The 17,939-nt window shown below is 45.1% G+C and overlaps 1 long non-coding RNA gene across 1 annotated transcript in view; it reads right to left on the bottom strand.

Moving 5' to 3' along the window:
- Nucleotides 1-5,845: 5,845 nt before the first annotated feature.
- Nucleotides 5,846-17,939, bottom strand: part of LOC146187497 (uncharacterized) — a 34,569-nt gene continuing 22,475 nt past the window's right edge. The window contains exon 2 of the long non-coding RNA XR_014708244.1: nt 5,846-5,978. This is a non-coding gene — a long non-coding RNA (uncharacterized LOC146187497). The remainder of the gene's footprint in view (nt 5,979-17,939) is intronic.

The following is a 17,939-nucleotide window of genomic DNA, read 5'->3' as shown; positions in this document are numbered from 1 at the left end:
CGTTACATTCATAAGGTCGCTTGCCGTTGTCGTATTTTGACGAATGTCAATGGCACTAATGTGCTAGCACTTGCAATTCCTGGCTTAAATCTAATTCCGGCAACAGGCATTCTTATTTGCACCTTCAACTTGTTCATTATTATTTTCTTTGTTTTTTGATGTTTCAGCCTTGCCGCGGTAGAGGAAGCCACCGAAAGAAAGGATGCGACCTCCTGTGTCATCCGTGGCATGTGAAGAAGGATTGTTGCCATGTGAAGATGAATATTCACTAACAGCTGCCGCCTCATCAGCTGAAAGCAAGGAAACAGCTTCAGCGTCCCTCACAAGCAGCAACGAACTGCCTGCAGGACATGACTGCAACCCACAAGCAGCCAGCCTGAGCCTTTCGCCAAGTGACAGAAACAATGCGCAAAGCTCGCTCCTGCTGCATGTCTACTGGAGTGCATGACCAACAATCTGCTAATAGCTCCTGCGCAGAGTTAAATAACTCGCTGATATGACGAAGAAATATAACAAGCTCCATGAAACACACAGCTAGGCAAATACAACCATTCAAGGCCTTAAAAAAAGTGAATAAGCTGGAAAATAGCTTAGAACATCTTGGAAAGTGCATGAAGTTCTTGAACAAAGATCAAGTGGAAGCACTTTCACGAAACAGTAACCAGGGGAGCACATGGTCCCCACAAACAATCCATCAAGCACTTCAGATTAAATTTGCATGTGGAACCTTGGGTTATGAAACAGTTAGGAGACCTGGGTACCCACTTTCGTCCAGAACTTCAGCGTGTCGCCTACAGGGTCTGAAGTGCTTGCTCGACGCAATCAAGTCTTCTGAGCTAACGCTGAAAGCAGAGGTGTCACTTCACCGATGAGAAGCTGTTATTCCTCGGTCATATCGTAAACAAGGAGGGAGTTCGCGCAGACACGCATAAGTCCACTACGATTGCACAGCTAGTCCATGGCATAAGAGTGTAGAGCAAAAAGATGAAAGACAAAGGGTACACAACACAGTCCCAACAATTCCCTGAGTACATTTTACAAACTGTTTGGTGCTTGTTTACAACAGCCCTCATGTCATTGGTCAGTTCGGGCATTGCTTGAATGAAAGGCTCCGTGAGCACAAAAACATGAATATACTTACTGTAGTAATCTGGCTCTGCATTGTAAAGGGTGTGGTTGTGTACTATTTTTGGACAAATGCTTGATTGTGGCTAAACACCGAGATCAGTTGACCCGAGAGATTATAGAAGCAGCACAGAATGCTGCTTTGGATGATAAATGTGCCAGCAAGCCATCTCCCTGTCCATACGTGAGCTGGCATTCTTAAGGAACGGTAATCACCAAGCGGTTTTTTCTTTTTTCACCGTTTCTTTTGGACGCATGCGCCTTTTAGTCTGTGTCAAGTTTAGCCTTGGTTGCTTTAGTATCTTTCAGTCGAAGTTAGCACCTGTTTGTGTACCCTTTCTTTCATCCTTTTGCGCTACACTCATATAATGGACCACTGTTACTGTCTAGCCGAAGTTTCCACCCTTGTGAATTGCACAGCTAGTTTCCAGCCCAGTGATAAAAAGCGGTACACAGATTCCTTAGACTGCGCATATTACCAACAATTTGTCAAGAACTTTTCGTGCATCTCCGAACCTTTGACACAACTTACAACAGCAGACGTCCCATTTGAATGGAAAACACCTCAAGCGGATGCCTTTGAAGAAATTAAGCACTGCCTACGCTCTCCTCCTATCCTAGAACACTGATGAAAACGCCCAGACTAAAATTAATATCGACGCAAGCAGCATGTGCCTACGCACCATCCTTGTTCAAAATGCTGGTGTGGAAAACCTTATCTAACAGGTCTCTCTCATAGTTTTTGCAGCATGTAGCCGGACAAGGATAAAGACTAAGACGCACAGGCGCTGATGCACAGAGTCTTACGTGTTCCTCCATCTTTGTCCTTGTCCGGCTACACGCTGCAAAAACTATGGAAAACCAACTAGCCCGATAGCTTGTCCTCTTCAGGTCTCTCTCAAAAGCTGAAGCAAATTACTCAATGACCAAGGAGGGCCTCGCGATAATTTGGACTACGTTGAAGTTCTGTCTGTGGCTAAACGGTCGACAATTTAAGGTAGTAAGTGATCACCATGCGCTCTGCTGGCTCGCCAATTTGAAAGACCCCTCTGGCCTCCTTGCCCATGGAGACATCTTCAAGAATTTGACATTTATGTAGTCTACACGTCTGGCCGCAAGCATTCCGATGCTGACTACTTATCCTGAGCCCCCCCTCGATGCTCCCCCGAAAGAAGACATCTTCTTGCGGCTGGCAAGCGCCAGCAGTTTCGTACAACAGCAGTGCTCAGACCCTTAGAAAGACTCAGCTGTTTACCTGGAAGTCAAGACCGCTTCCCCTCCTGCTGTGCTCAGGCATCATTTGTCGTCGTTTGCATTAAGAAATGACGTACTTGTGAAGAACTTCACACCCAACCGACAGCAGGGCATTTCGTGTTTGCACGCACAGTGCGCGCAAACACGGCCTATACCACCCCTGAATATGCCATTTCAGCAAATTGAGATGGATCTCCTCGGCCTCTTTCTAACTCCATCTGTGGGTAACAAGAGGTTCGTAGTTGCCGACTATCTTACCTTCTATGCTAAAGCAAAAGCCCTGCCTAATGGTACCACAGCAGAAGTCGGTAAGTTCGTCAAACGCATTCTACTGCGACATGGCACCACCGAAGTGCGAATCCCGAAGAGGGGAACATCATTTACGGCAGAGCTCACGCAAGCCATCTTGATGTAAAGTCATACAAACCACTGGAGTACAACAGCATACTATCCCCAGACCAATGGACTTGCGGAGCACCTTAACAAGATGATTGCAGACTTGATTGCTATGCACATCAGCGCCGAAAACAACACCTGGGATGCCATCCTGCCGTACGTGACCTTTGCATATACTTGGCCGTCCAGGAGATAACCAGAGACCCTGCTCAACCTTGTGTACAGCAGTGAGTTCATGACAACGCTCGGCGAGATGTTGCCGCACGTGACAGAAGACAACCTCGACGTCGCCGCCTACCTGCAGCGTGCCGAGGAAGTGCGTCTTTGCACCGATGCCCGACGATGCAGCTTGCGACGACGCGAGGCAGAGTATAAGCGAGATGAAGTTTGGGTTTGGATGCCGATACGCCGTTGCGGACTCAGTGAAAAGCTCTTGCGGCAGTATTTCGGCCCATACGATGTCCTTCAGTGCAATGGATATCTTCACTATGCAGTCATCCCCAATGGCACAACTCAGATGATGAGCGCGCTCAGAAATTGTCCACGTTTTGATTTTATTTATTTACATACCTACAGCGCCCTTGCAGGCATTAGTGTAGGGGGAAAGAAAAAAAAAAACAATATGAGTGCACAGATGGCATAATACAAATTCAGCTGTAAATTGAAAGGCATGAAACGAGCAGTGAAAAATAAAACGGTTCGTACACAAGTAGTTGTCTAGATATTTGCATCACTTAATCACACTAGAGGACACCGGAAATACAGACATGTGAAGTTGAAAGCAATCCTAAAACCAATTAAAAAAGAATATTCTTTAGGTCCTGGATAAAAGACGAAGGGGTCCTGGAAACAATTTTTTCAGGTAAATCATTCCACTAATGTACTGTCTTAAGGAAGAAGTTGTTCTTAAATAAGTTCATCCGGCAAGCATATTCAAGTACTTTTTGGGAATGGTCCGTTATGCAGATACATATGTTGGTTCCTTTAGATACATATCTTTATCGATGCCTGTTCTAGAGTAAATGATATAAAAAAGCGACAAGCGCAGGTTGCACTGGGTGGACGGATCCCAAGTACTGCAAGTGTACACAAGAATGGGACGTACATTTGACAGAAATAATGTTTCTTTTAGCTTAGGTGGTGCCTGATTAAAGTTTCGTCTAAGGAAATTTAACATTCTACTAGCCTTGAGAGTTATGTTATGTATATGAGCATTTCATGACAAATTGGCAGAGAATACAACCCCCAAATATTTGTATTCTCTTGTGACCGACAGGCCGTTGATCGCCTAAAGACTTATTGCACACGCTAAAAGCCCTAGTTATTTTATATTCCTCATAATTTGTTTACCTTTTGGTTTTTATTTTGTAAGCATTGGGGGCGATGCCTTTTCAAAGGGGGAGTAATGCTGCAAATGATTTGTCTATTTGTCCTTTTTTGATAGCCATAAAGCCTTATCACTGCGATTCTAGCGCATAGATCGTTTCTGTACTTTGTTCATGCTTGTCGCGAGACACGACTATCATCTCCTTTGTTGCAGATGATGCTTTTAGATGTATCTCGAAGATTCTAGCCATGTGCCAGTGCTTCTACAATGTTCCAAGGTATGTTATTCACTGCTTGTGGTTTTATCTAGATCTTTCTTTTCAGCCTTCAAATTGGGCACTGATAAGTGAAACTGGGATTCATAGATCGTCAACCATCGAGCATGCTTGCTGGTATCGCCACCGCCGATTGCTCAATTCTTTTGCGGGTGCAATTCAGTCCAATAGTGTCTTTAGTGTACTCTCAGACTTTTGTTGCCACCAGCCTGTCACCACCATGTGACATATAGTTCAGAAGGGTGGCTATTCAACTTTTTTCATAGCTTCAAAACACTGAAGCACAACAAAAGATGACATAGGAACACTACAAGCGCTAAATATAATTCAGTAGAGCAGCTTTTAAGTTCATAGCTTCAAAACACTTCAATAAAACAAACGACAAGGACACAAGAATCGAAAGGGACAGGCTCGAGTGCTAAATATAATTCAGAAGGGTTGTGTGGTGTTTGAGCATGTTGGTTCACAGCTTCAAAACACTGCAGTGGAATAAAAGATAATACAAGAACACTAAGAGAGCTAAATATAGTTCAGTAGAGCAGTTTTTTGGTTCATATTTTCAAAACACTGCAGAAAAACAAAAGACAAGGACACAAGAACTGAAAAGAGCACCACGAGTGCTAAGTATAGTTCAAAAGGATGGCTTTAGAGCTTGTTGGCTCACAGCTTTAAAACGATGTAGCGCAACAAAAGATGACGATACAGGAACACGAGAGCTAAATATAGTTCAGTAGAGTGTTTTTTTGGTTCATAGATTCGAAACACTGCAGTAAAACAAGAGACCAGGTCACAAGAACCAAAAAGAACACGAGTGCTAAATATAGTGCAGAACGGTAGCTCTTTGAGATTGTTGGTCCATAGCTTCAAAACACTAGTGCAAAAGATGAGGACACAAGGAAAGAAACAACTAGCACGAGCGCTATATATAGTACAATAGGGTGGCTTTTTTCAGGTCTTCAAAAAGAAATGCTCTGGGCAACTGAAATGTATCCCATTCTTATCAGAACAGAACCTATTCAAATTTTCAAATATTTCCATAGCCCTACTTTTTGCGACAAAGATCTTAAAGACGAGTAAAATGCGCTGTTTCAGTTTTGCCCTTGCCAAGTTTTCTTGGTGACCTTCTAGCAAAGGTCTGTGCAAAAGCGAGCAAAAAACATGTTGTAGCAGCATGTAGAAATATTTTCATTTGGTGCAGCTGTTGCAACTACCATTCCCCACATGCGTTAATCTACATATCTGTAGAACAATGAAATCGGCAGGGTCACATTGTCAATGACAAAATCCTGCAACACTTGTATATAAAGGTCAGCCTCATCAGATGAGCCTATCCTATCGCCTGCATCATCTAACATAGTTGCGTCAGAAATGAACTAGCCCGGCCTGGTTCGCAGACATGGCGTATGCATGCAAGGCACCTCATACGCCTCAAAGTGGATAGCACCTGAGACCACAATAAGCAGACGCCATGGAAATCAGAGGGCACTTTTATTTGTCTTGAGCAAAAGGGTTTCAGTCCAAGTCCTGCAGCCTGATGGTGGCTCCAATGTCCGAAGTGGCTGTGTGTTCTGCTAGCACCAACAGCTCCGAGTACAGGTTCTCCTGTAGGACAACGCCTCCACTCAGTATCACTCTAGGCACTGCACATTTGCAAGAAATGAAGCGAGCACCAGCTGGCATGTGGAATTAAAAGATCCCTCAACATTAAGGAGTGAATTCCAAGGAAACAAGACTTACAATAAGAAGGTAGGCGTACTCGCCCATGTTTTACAAGAAACCAGCATAGAAATGAGGATAACTAGGTTGCTAACGCAGTGCCATACTCGCAACATATTACTATTCTCAATCTGCATGCATCACCTTAAAGGGCAACTTTCAGGGTTTCTCAACCATTCATATTCTAACGAAACTACAACAGGATTTTTTCTCCGTTTATAATCAGAAACCGTCCGGCAATTATTCCTAGACAACTCAGTTCGAATGTCTCTTTATTAGCAATTTCTCCCTAACACTTTTCTAGAGTGGTGTTGACTTTGCTAGCACCGACAGCTCTGAGTACAAGACCCTTTCATAGTAAAGAACTCTTGTGGTCTCATTCTTACAGGGTTCCTCAGCTGCATTTTACGCATTCTCATATGACATAGAAAACCTATTCTTTCCATTCTGCAAAATGCGCCATTTCTGGTCTTCAGTTATTGAAGATAACTGTCTCATGGATTCTCGGAACACTAGCAGGTGAACACTGGGCAATTTCATGACACTCCTAGAATTTTATCTTGAGTCCACCTTTGTACCTTTTAACAACCAGGTTCATGTTTAATGCCAGGCCATTTGCATTGGGACTTGTGTCACACATATTCTGAGAAATTTTCTTGGCCAACATTTATAGTGTCCTGGTGCGCTGTTTAGACAATCTATTGCTTAAAGTTTTTAGAGACTATCTGATTTTTCTTAGAGACTATCTGAGTGCAGCGGTGGCGTAGCGGCAGAACATCCGCCTCGCATGCAAGAGGACCGGGGTTCAAATCCCGGTGCCGCGCAATTCTCCACCGGATTAAGAAAAAAAAAAAAATCCGCGTGTCGATGGAATTGCATAAACAGGTTTGGGGTGCGACCTGATGCCGGTGAACACCTCCGGCAACGCACTCCCTCACCAGAACAGGAGTTGGCCACCCTGGTGCAGTAATTGGCCGCAACCTCTCATGATAAGCTCCACAAAACCCCGGCCCTCAGTCACCAGCGTTCAGTCACCCTCAGTCACCAGCCTCAGTCAGTCAGTTGTTCCGCAGCGCTGCGCTTCCACAGCGGCTGCGGAACAACTGACCACGGCGGCGGTCAGACCTGTGACGCAGCAGGGGGTGCTAAGAAAGCCTGGCTCTGCTGGACAGGCCGCCATTGGAAACTGACCCTGGCAACGTTTAATGCTAGAACCCTAGCTAGTGAAGCTAGTTTAGCAGTGCTCTTACAGGAACTAGAAGGTATGAAATGGGATGTCATAGGACTTAGTGAGGTTAGGAGGCCGAATGAGGCATATACTGTACTGAAGGATGGGCATGTATTGTGTTATCGAGGCTTACCGGAGAGGCGAGAACTAGGAGTAGGTTTCCTTGTCAATAAGTATATAGCGGGTAATATCGATGAATTCTATAGTATTAATGAGAGGGTGGCAGGCATCGCAATTAGGCTTAATAAGCGGTATAAACTGAAGGTTGTACAGGCCTATGCACCTACATGTAGTTATGATGACCAGGCAGTTGAAAGCTTCTACGAAGATGTAGAATCGGCAATGCGAAAAGTAAAGACGCAATATACTGTACTAATGGGCGACTTCAATGCCAAGGTAGGGAAAAAGCAAGCAGGAGACAAGGCAGTCGGTGACTATGGCATTGGTTCTAGGAATAGCAGGGGGGAGTTACTAGTTGAGTTTGCAGAGCGCAATAACTTACGAATCATGAATACCTTCTTCAGCAAACGAAAGAACCGGAAATGGACATGCAAAAATCCGAACGGGGAGACTAAAAATGAAATAGACTTCATAATGTGTTCAACCCCCGCCATTATGCAAGATGTAGAGGTAATCGGGAAAGTGAGATGCAGTGACCACAGGATGGTGAGGTCCCGAATTAGCCTAAATCTGAAGAAGGAACGCATCAGATTAGTAAGAAAGAAACCCATCAACGAATTAGCGGTGAGGGGGAGGGCAGAAGAGTTCAGGATCTCGCTACAGAATAGGTATTCAGCTCTAACTGAGGATGGCGACATTACCCTTGAGGCAAGGAACAATAGTTTCAGAAATATCATTACTGAGTGCGCGGTTGAAGTAGGCGGTAGGAAAGTTAGAGAGGATACCGGTAAGCTGTCTAAGGAGACGAAAGATTTGATTAAGAAACGCCAGAGAATGAAAGCTTCCAATCCAACAGACCGGATCGAATTGGCCGAGATATCAAAGCTAATCAATAAGCGCAAGGTGGCCGATATAAGGAAGTATAACATGGAGAAAATTGAGCATGCTGTAAAGAACGGGGGAAGCCTTAAAGCGGTAAAGAAGAAATTGGGCATAGGCAAAAACCAGATGTATGCAATAAGGGACAAGGCGGGCAACGTCATCACGAATATGGATAAGATAGTCAAAGTTGCCGAGGAATTCTATACAAATCTCTACAGTAGCCAAAGTAGTCAGGACCGTAATGAGATTGGCGGTAGGGAAAAACATTCAGACGTTCCACCAGTGACGAAGGACGAGGTCAAGAAAGCATTAGAAACTATGAAAAGGGGGAAATCAGCTGGAGAGGATCAGATAACTACGGATTTGCTGAAGGACGGGGGGGATATCGTGTTAGAAAAACTGGCCACCTTGTATACGCAGTGCCTGGTGTCATCGACGGTACCGGAACCATGGAAGAATGCAAACATTATCCTCATTCATAAGAAAGGGGACTCTAAGGACCTTAAAAATTACAGACCAATCAGCTTACTGTCTGTTACGTATAAGGTATTTACTAAAGTAATCGCTAATAGAATCAGAACAACCTTAGACTTCAATCAATCAAAGGATCAAGCAGGGTTTCGGAAACGGTACTCTACTATCGATCATATCCATACCGTCAATCAGGTGATAGAAAAATGCTCGGAATATAACCAGCCCTTATACATAGCATTCATTGATTACGAAAAAGCATTTGACTCAGTTGAAACCTCGGCGGTGATGCAGGCATTGCGAACTCAGGGGGTAGACGAGCCGTACGTGAAAGTGCTGGAAGATATATACAGTGGCTGCACAGCAACCATAGTTCTGCATAAAGAAAGTAACAAAATTCCCATAAAGAAAGGTGTTAGGCAAGGAGACACAATCTCCCCAGTACTATTCACAGCTTGCTTAGAGGAAGTATTCAGAGACTTGGAATGGGAGCAGTTAGGGATAAGGGTAGATGGAGAATACCTCAGTAATCTGCGATTTGCTGATGACATTGCCTTGCTAAGCAACTCGGGAGATGAACTACAAATAATGATTGATGACCTAGACAGGAAAAGTAGGAAGATAGGCTTGAAAATCAATATGCAGAAGACTAAGGTAATGTTCAACAGCCTCGGGAAGGAACAGCAGTTTACATTAGGTAGCGAAGTACTGGAAGTAGTAAGCGAATATGTCTACTTAGGACAGGTAGTAACCGCAGATCCGGACCATGAAAAGGAAATAACAAGAAGAATAAGATTGGGATGGAGCGCATTTGGCAGGCACTCGCAGATTATGTCTAGCAGCTTACCGGTATCGCTAAAGAGGAAAGTATATAACAGTTGCATCTTACCTGTACTCACCTATGGCGCTGAAACGTGGAGGCTAACCAAGAGAGTTCTACTTAAGTTGAGGACAACCCAGAGGGCTATGGAACGAAAAATGGTAGGGGTAACATTAAGAGATAGGAAGCGTGCAGAGTGGGTCAGAGAAATAACTCAAGTTACCGACATTCTAGTGGAAATTAAGAGGAAGAAATGGACATGGGCAGGACATGTAGTGCGAAGAGAGGATAACCGATGGTCGCTTAGGGTAACAAACTGGATTCCAAGGGAAGGAAAGCGCAGCAGGGGGCGGCAGAAAGTTAGGTGGGCGGATGAGATTAAGAAGTTCGCAGGGGTCAAGTGGATGCAGCTAGCACAGAACCGGGTTAAGTGGAGAAATATGGGAGAGGCCTTCGCCCTGCAGTGGGTATAGTCAGGCTGATGATGATGATGATGATTTTTCTTAAAGAGCAACCCAGTTTGACACACACGGACTTCATGCAAGAGACTACATGTCTAAACCTTCACCTACAAACTACCTGACCATAATAGACTGCAGTTCTTATACATTACTTCAGTTTAAAACCAGATCACATGTGTTGAATGTACTTGAGCCCGAAAAGACCTGCTGCTATTTGTCTGCACATTGCAAGATGGCAAAACACATCAGTGCCATGTTGTCTGAAGGAAGCCTTGCAAAATTCATGTGTTCACCTGGTGAGTGAAAGCCTCAATAATCAGGTTGGAAAGTTACAGAAAGCTGGTTTCGCTGTCAGTCATAGCCGCTACGGCAGAGAAGCTTCTGCAAAAGATTCAAAGTAGGAACACCCCCCGAAGGTGGTGGTCGGCCAAAGATCAGACCGGTAGTTATACCCTATATTCACAGGGTGTCCCACAACCTCAAGAATGTGGCGGTGGTTTTCTCTGCACCACGCAAGTTGGCTTCCTTGTGCCCTCAGATCGTCTCCAGGGAAAGGTGCGTGCGAAACATATGGCAGGTGTTCAGTTGGAATCCCCCTTGACATGCAGAGAAGTATTCATAGGCTATCTCAGGAAAACAAAACACCGCCCTTGACAGATGGAGAAAGAAACATTAACACAGCGCAGACTTCAACTGGTTATTTTATTGCAGAGCGAGACAATGCATATATTTGAAAAGTGGGTGGGAAAGCATGGGTAACAGTGGCTGGGTTTGCATGCGACAAAAAAATAACATAACAAAAGTTGAACATTATGAAAAATTTCCTTACATATAACGAGAGCAATCCATGCTGTTACTTTTGCTTGCTGTTTCTCTACCGCCTAACGAAAACTTCTCGCGACAATCCAAGCCTTTTGCATTGTTTATAGATACACTGGGCCAATCAGCATGTGATCAGACACAAAGTTTAGTCTTCTAGTTTTTTTTTCTTGCAGCACAATTTTTGAATGCGCCTCTATGACATGGTACATCTACTAGCCTGCTAGAAATGACTGCACAATTTGGAGCCTTCCACATTGCTTACGGCCATGCTGCACCGTATCAAGTGTGATCAAACTGCAGTCTAGTTTTCAATGGAGTTTTTTTCTCAAGGGGACACTTTTTTAATGCATTGACAAAAGGGAGACGTCGATAACGAGAATGGCCAGCCAAAAAATCCTGGAAATTGTGCTGGCTGTCTGCAGTTGATTTTACCGACTATTCCCAAGCAGCAGCAAAACTCAACATGCTGCCTTTGCAGTCAGAATTCCCTTACAGGGGTGGAAGCAGGCTCTAGCTTCTCGGAGCAGCAAAAGTCCTATTTCGGAACATGTTTGGAGCAATTTATGGGCTATTTCGAAGCACTCTGGAGCAGGCTCATGGCATTAAATGCATACTAAGCACATTTTGCTGTTCACAGCTAGTCATGGCCATTATCAACTGGACTATACCAACTGACAGGCAAAGGCTTCTCCCATATTCCTCCAATTAACCCGATCATGCGCTAGCTCACAGCTACTAATTTTTGTTTAATCGTAAAGTTATATATCGTCTTTTATTTCATGTCATCCCATGGCTGCAAATGAACGCAGCTCGGGGCGTCAATATTCTTTAATTTTTTTGTTTTGGGATGGCGTCATGCCGTTCTAATGCATGTGCATGTGTCCTTCGCGTGTATCCAGATTCTGCTTCCAGCTGGTCACGGGCAGTTCCACAATATTGTGCACTTTGCCGTAATGCAAAAGCAAAGTGTGAAAAAGGTTTTATGATTTTGGAGCAACCCTTCAACCTTCCCGACGGTGTCCGGAAAGCGCTAGACAGAACCAGGAAAAACTCGTTTTAACTTGGGTTTCATCATAACTGCAGGCAACCGTCGTGCACATGCTGCTTAGATAACATTACTTTAATGTGGACTGCTTTCGGCAATTTTTGCAAGCCCATTCCACAATTCAAGCTTTAAGTTCACTTGAAAATTTTTGCTGCTCCACTGGAGGCCACACGAAGAGGTGACACCCCTCTTTGACAAAAGTTTATTTGAGGGTGCATTGCGATGAAACTTCAGTCGTTCATACAGTTTTATGCGATCACAAATCTGCATTCCTTTTTCCTCTGTCAACAAGTATTTTGGGAATAAACCCTAATTCCATGTTCCTCTTTTGAAGGTGGAAAATTTTCGAATAGAAGCCAGGATAAAATCTTACATACCAAGGTACCATCTCAAGAATGCAGTAAAACAAAATGGAGCCTGCAAGACCAATTTGGTCGAGCAAATTTCATGCTGCTGAAACAAAATAATGTTACTATTATAAAACCCAATGAATTTACTTCACTAACACTTCTTTTTGGGCGAGTTGGCTCATTTTGACTATAGGAAAATTTGAAACGGGGCTAACACACACAACCACAAAACATTCACGAACGAGACACAAGCGCTTGTGTCTCGTCGTTCGTATATCTTGTGTGGTATCGGTTTCAAATTTTCCTAGTCAAAATGAAGTTACTCTTACTACGGAGCATAAGAGTTGATTTCAGCAAGAAAAAAAAATTACTGTGTTGATACAATAGAGATATTGCAACTCCAAGACGGCTACTGTGCCAAATTATGGTTTTGAGAAAAAGAAAAAAAAAAAATACATTTTCAAACAATTTTATGCCCACAAAAAGTCTTCCAACTGCACAAATACACCTGGGCAGTAATCTGAATGCATTGAAGAATGATGTTATTTTTGCCAGTGTCTGAAGTGCCCGTTTCCTTTTTTAAGCGGTCAAGTGGTGTAAGTCCTTTAGAGCCGATGTTTGGGAGGTTCAGACTCGGCTCTTACAGCATATTCTGCATTGAACTGCAGCAGTGCATGTTCCACAGCAAAGAGAGGGACCCAAATTACAGAAAGACACATTTGAATTTTGAGCCTTCCATTTGGAGCAGCTCTGTGTGTGCCAAGCCACATTTGATAGCAAGTTATATGTGTGCCTCAGTGGCATTCAACAGGGCAAAAGCTGTCAGCGGACGTTACATGGTGATAAGTTGCCATTACTGCTTGGTGCATTGTACCTAGTAAAACCTCATTGATATTGTTACGAGACGATGAGGACGAAGTGTTTCCCTCCCTTGCCTCACAGCAAGGTAAATGACAAAGTGGGACTGTTTTCCATGGTGCTGCTTGCTGCTATGCCAATTGCTGTCTTGTAAATATAAAGTAAATAGATTGTCTTCACGTAACATCTTGGTAGAGGTGCAGTCGTTGATCTCGGCGTCAGCCTCGCACGACGGAACTCCGCAGCGGCCACCTAGTTTCCTACCCGACGATACCTCAGGATACCGTCCCCACACCACCGGAGGCCTTACCATTGGTCATCCTCACCCACTCGCGAGATCCTGGCTGTTTTACTGGTATGGACACTGCCAACGTGGAAGAATGGATACACAGGTACGAACGTGTCAGCAAATATAATCGCTGGGACCCCACCTTTAAGCTAGCCAATGTTTTTTACCTTGAAGGCACTGCGCTAGCCTGGTACAAGACCCACGAGGACCAGTTGACAAGTTGGAATGCTTGCAAAGAGAAGCTCCGCAAACTCTTTGGAAAACCCCTTAGCCGAGAGCTTAACGCTAAGAGAACCCTCAAGACCTGTGTCCAGACATCTATTAAATCATTTGTGGCCTACAATCAGTATGCGCTTGCCCTTTGCCACAAAGTGGATCACATGTAGTCCCAAAGAGTTGGTCATGTGTTGATTCAACTTGCTTGTATACAAAGACTGCCACATAGTTAATATCATCATAAAAGAATGCCGCCGTTTTGAAGACGCCAAAAGTCATCACATCACACCGTCATTTGCTCGCCTTCCTAATACTACTCCGACATCATCTTGTCAAGGTTTGCCACCCTAACACCAGCCAACATAGACCAAAAATGTGACCCGTATCGTCCGCCGCGAACTCAAGGCCATCTCTCCCGCTACCTTGCTGCCACATTGCGCTGATGGTCATCACTCAGACATTCTATTAATTCAGGCTGTTCTCTGCCAAGAGCTCGCCATCCTGAGCTTCAAATCCATTATTGTCATCAGCCCGCCCACTGCCGCCGATGTTCAAACCGTTTATTGTGGTTGACCTACTTATGACACTGAAAATCGCCCAGTTTATCCTAGCTGACCTGCCTATGTCCCCTTGCGTCGACGTAATCCGGACAACTGGTACATATCTGATAACCGGCCTATTTGTTTTGCTTGCTCCTGCATCGGCCATATCATGCGTTATTGCCAAAATCGATGGTTCCAGCCACAAAGGTCCCGCCTTCCATCCTCTTCTACCTAGGATGACTGCTCTCCTCCCTTCTCGCCTTGTTACGACCTTTCAAGAGCTGCCGCTGAAAATGAGCCTTCCCGCCTCAACTGAATGCCCTCCCGACACCGCCGTCAGTCCCGTTCACCCGAACGCCGTTGCTTTTCATCTCCAGGTTCCTATGGCCGCTCCCCAACGGAAAACTAGATGCTGCAGCATCTGGAGGCGATGCTGCAGAGGGACCACGATCACAAATCCTCGTCTAGCTCTTCATGCGCGCTGTAATTTGCTTACTGTACTCGTTAATGGAACAGCCCTTCAAGCCCTAATTGATACCGCTGCACATGTTTCTGTCATGAGCCTCGAACTGGAGTGTCGCTTGCGAAAATTGCTGACCCCTGCCTCTATACAGGTTGTGGGTGTCACAGATGGCGCAACATCTGGCTTGTGCTTTGCCCGTGTAATGATATCTGGCCGCCATACTACAGTCTTGTTCACAGTTCTACAGCACTGCCCTCACGACGTCATTCTTGGGCTCGACTTTCTTTCTGACCATGCAGCCATCATAGACTTTGCTACAAGCATTGTTGAACTTGACCTTCCCTTTGCTTTCGACCCACCATCTATTATTGTGCACCGCCTTTAATGCCGACTTTGTCCGCCTGCCACCTGAAGCCACAACTTAAGCCACCTTTTGCTCTGTACCCCCTATTCCCGATGGACATTATATCGTTACCCCAACCCTTGATGCTCCCCCCACGCGAAGTGTTGCCCTTGCTCATATTGTCGTCACTATGACCGCAGACCAAACATGCCTCCCCGTTCTGAAATTTGAGGCATTGCGTCATAAATCCAGCCCCTCCCTCAAGGCGTCTCGCTCGCCGCTCTGTCCTGTGAATGAATGTGATCTTTCTGTTGTGACCACCGGTTTATTGTCCATTACCAAGATACTCTGTTGGGCGAGTTGGTATTTATCCGTTATTAATTTAAACAGTGCGAACACGAAGACAAAGGACAAGATAAAAGAAAGCCACAGTACAAGCACTGACTCACAACTATGCCTAAGCCCTTTACTCCAAGGCGCAGATAAACACAAACATGAAGAAAACAAAACAATCACGTGAAACAACCCCTGGATTCACCTGCTGCACAAAAAGTCACTCAAAAACTTGGAGTAAAGGGCTTAGGCATAGTTGTGAGTCAGCGCTTGTACTGTGGCTTTCTTTTATCTTGTCCTTTGTCTTCATGTTCACGCTGTTCAAATTAATAACGGTTTACTGTCTCTTCTGACTGCTCACTCCCTGAAGTTTCCAGTCTCCAAGATTATGATAAGATGTTCACTACAGATCTCCCCAAGCTCAAGCACTTTGCCGTCTGTTGACATATTTCCGAAACATTTTTCATTTCGATCAGCACCCTTTGACTCAAACCGCTGCTGTGCAGCATTGCATAAACACCGGCGATGGTGCTCCTATTCATTGCCGTCCTTATCGCATATCCAGTGCAGAATGCCAAGTAATCCAAAAGGAGGTTGACAAGATGCTTGCAAAAGATATCGAACCCTCGATCAGCCCGAGAGCACCCCAGTAGTTATGCTTAAAAATAAAGACAGCAGCTGGCGCTTCTGTCAATTACCGCCATCTCAACAGCATCGCTAAATAAGATGTGTACCATTTTCCCAGAATCGACGATGCCCTATTGCCTCCACAGAGCTAAATACTTTTCTTCCATCGATTTACGGTCCAAGAATTGGCAGACTGCTGTTGACGAGCAGGACCATGAAAAAACAGCCTTTGTCACACCAGACGGCTTGCCCCAATTTAAAGTCATGCCGTTCAGTCCCTGAAATGCCCCAGCGACTTCTGAACAAATGGATTCCCTTCTTCGCGGTTTTAAATAGACAACCTGTCTGTGCTACCTCGCCAACGTCGTTTTCTCGCCAACCTTTTCTTTGCACCTTGAACGCCTGACCAGTATTCTCACAGTGTTCCGTACAGCCAGCCTCCAGCTCGTCATCAAAATGCCAATTTGGTCGCCGCCAACTCACTTTTCTTGGGCACATGGCCGACACCTCCAGAGTACGACCTGATCCGGCTAAAGTTCAAGTCGTCAAGACTTTCCGCGTCCCCAGTCTTCGAAGGATGTGCGCAGCTTTGGTGGCCTTTGCTCTTACTTTCGCTGCTTTATCAAAGATTTTGCCCGTATCACTCATCCTCTCACCAACCTACTTAAGACCGACACCGCTTTCACATAGGGCCCTGACCAGCAAGGTGCATTTTCAACGCTTATTAGCTTACTGACATCTGCCCCGGTCTTGGCTCATTTCGATCCCTCAGCTTCCACTGAAGTTCGAACAGGCGCCTGCGGATATGGGATCAGTGCAATGCTGGTCAAACATCACTACGGCAAAGACCGCGTCATTGCCTGTGCTAGCTGCCTGCTCTCTAACGCCGAACATAATTTTTTTATTACCGAGCGCGAGTGCCTCGCCATTGTATGGGCTGCTGCTAAATTCCGGCTTTACTTATTCAGCCGCTTTTTCTGTTGCAACTGGCCACCACGTGCTTGGTTGGTTGTCATCCTTGAGAGATCCCTCCTGTTGCCTTGCTTGCTGGGCACTGCACCTTCAAGAATACTCCTACAACGTGGTGTACAAGTCAGGGCACCTTCATCCAGACTCCGACTGTTTGTGTCGATATCCTGAAGAGCTCCCTGATCTTGGTGAAACAGAAGCCATCCCCTGCATCTTCGCCCTCTCCAATCTCGCCAACATAGGAGACGAACAGCGCAATGACCATATTTAAGTTCAATAATTGAAGGGCCCGACATCTCGAAAACTGGATTCTTCTCTGCAATTTTTTGTTGTACAGGATGGTGTCCTCTACCGCCGTAACTTCCATAATGACGATTTTCCAATTTTGTTGGCGATTCCCAAGCAGCTCCGCTCCTCTGTTACAGAACTCCACGACCTGCCCACAGCTGGCCACCTCGGTGTGTCTCGCACTTACGACCGGGTATGGCGGCATTTTTTTTTGCCTGGTCTATACCGCAGCATCCTGGATCATGGAAAAAGCAAGAGAGTTCCAGAAACCAATCTACTTCTGCATTATAGATCATGCGAAAGCGTTTGAATGCGTAGATCACAACAGATTGTGGCAAGCTCTCCAAGAGATGGGAGTTCCATTTCACCTCATCTGTCTCCTCAGGAACCTGATGAAGGGCAAGAGGCCACAGTTAGAACTGGGCATGGTCTTACTGGTTGGTTTCCGATTGAGAAAGGAGTGAGGCAAGGCTGCATACTGTCGCCCTGCCTATTTAACCTATATGCAGAGTGCATCATGAGGAAGGCCGGTCTGGACGAGTCTTCAGCTGGAGTGAAGATTGCTGGAAGACGTATCAACAACCTTAGATATGCGGATGATACCACTTTAATGGCAGAAAGTGAAGTGGAACTCAAGAGACTTCTGATGCACGTACAAGAAGAGAGTGAGAAGTTTGGGCTTAAACTGAACATTAAAAAGACAAAGATCATGGCATCTTG

The sequence above is a fragment of the Amblyomma maculatum genome, chromosome 6, assembly GCF_055883805.1.
Source record: "Amblyomma maculatum isolate TAMU_Amacu chromosome 6, ASM5588380v1, whole genome shotgun sequence".
Taxonomy (NCBI): domain Eukaryota; kingdom Metazoa; phylum Arthropoda; class Arachnida; order Ixodida; family Ixodidae; genus Amblyomma; species Amblyomma maculatum.
Note: the sequence above shows the minus strand (reverse complement) of the source record. Positions and strands in the feature narration are given on the sequence as shown.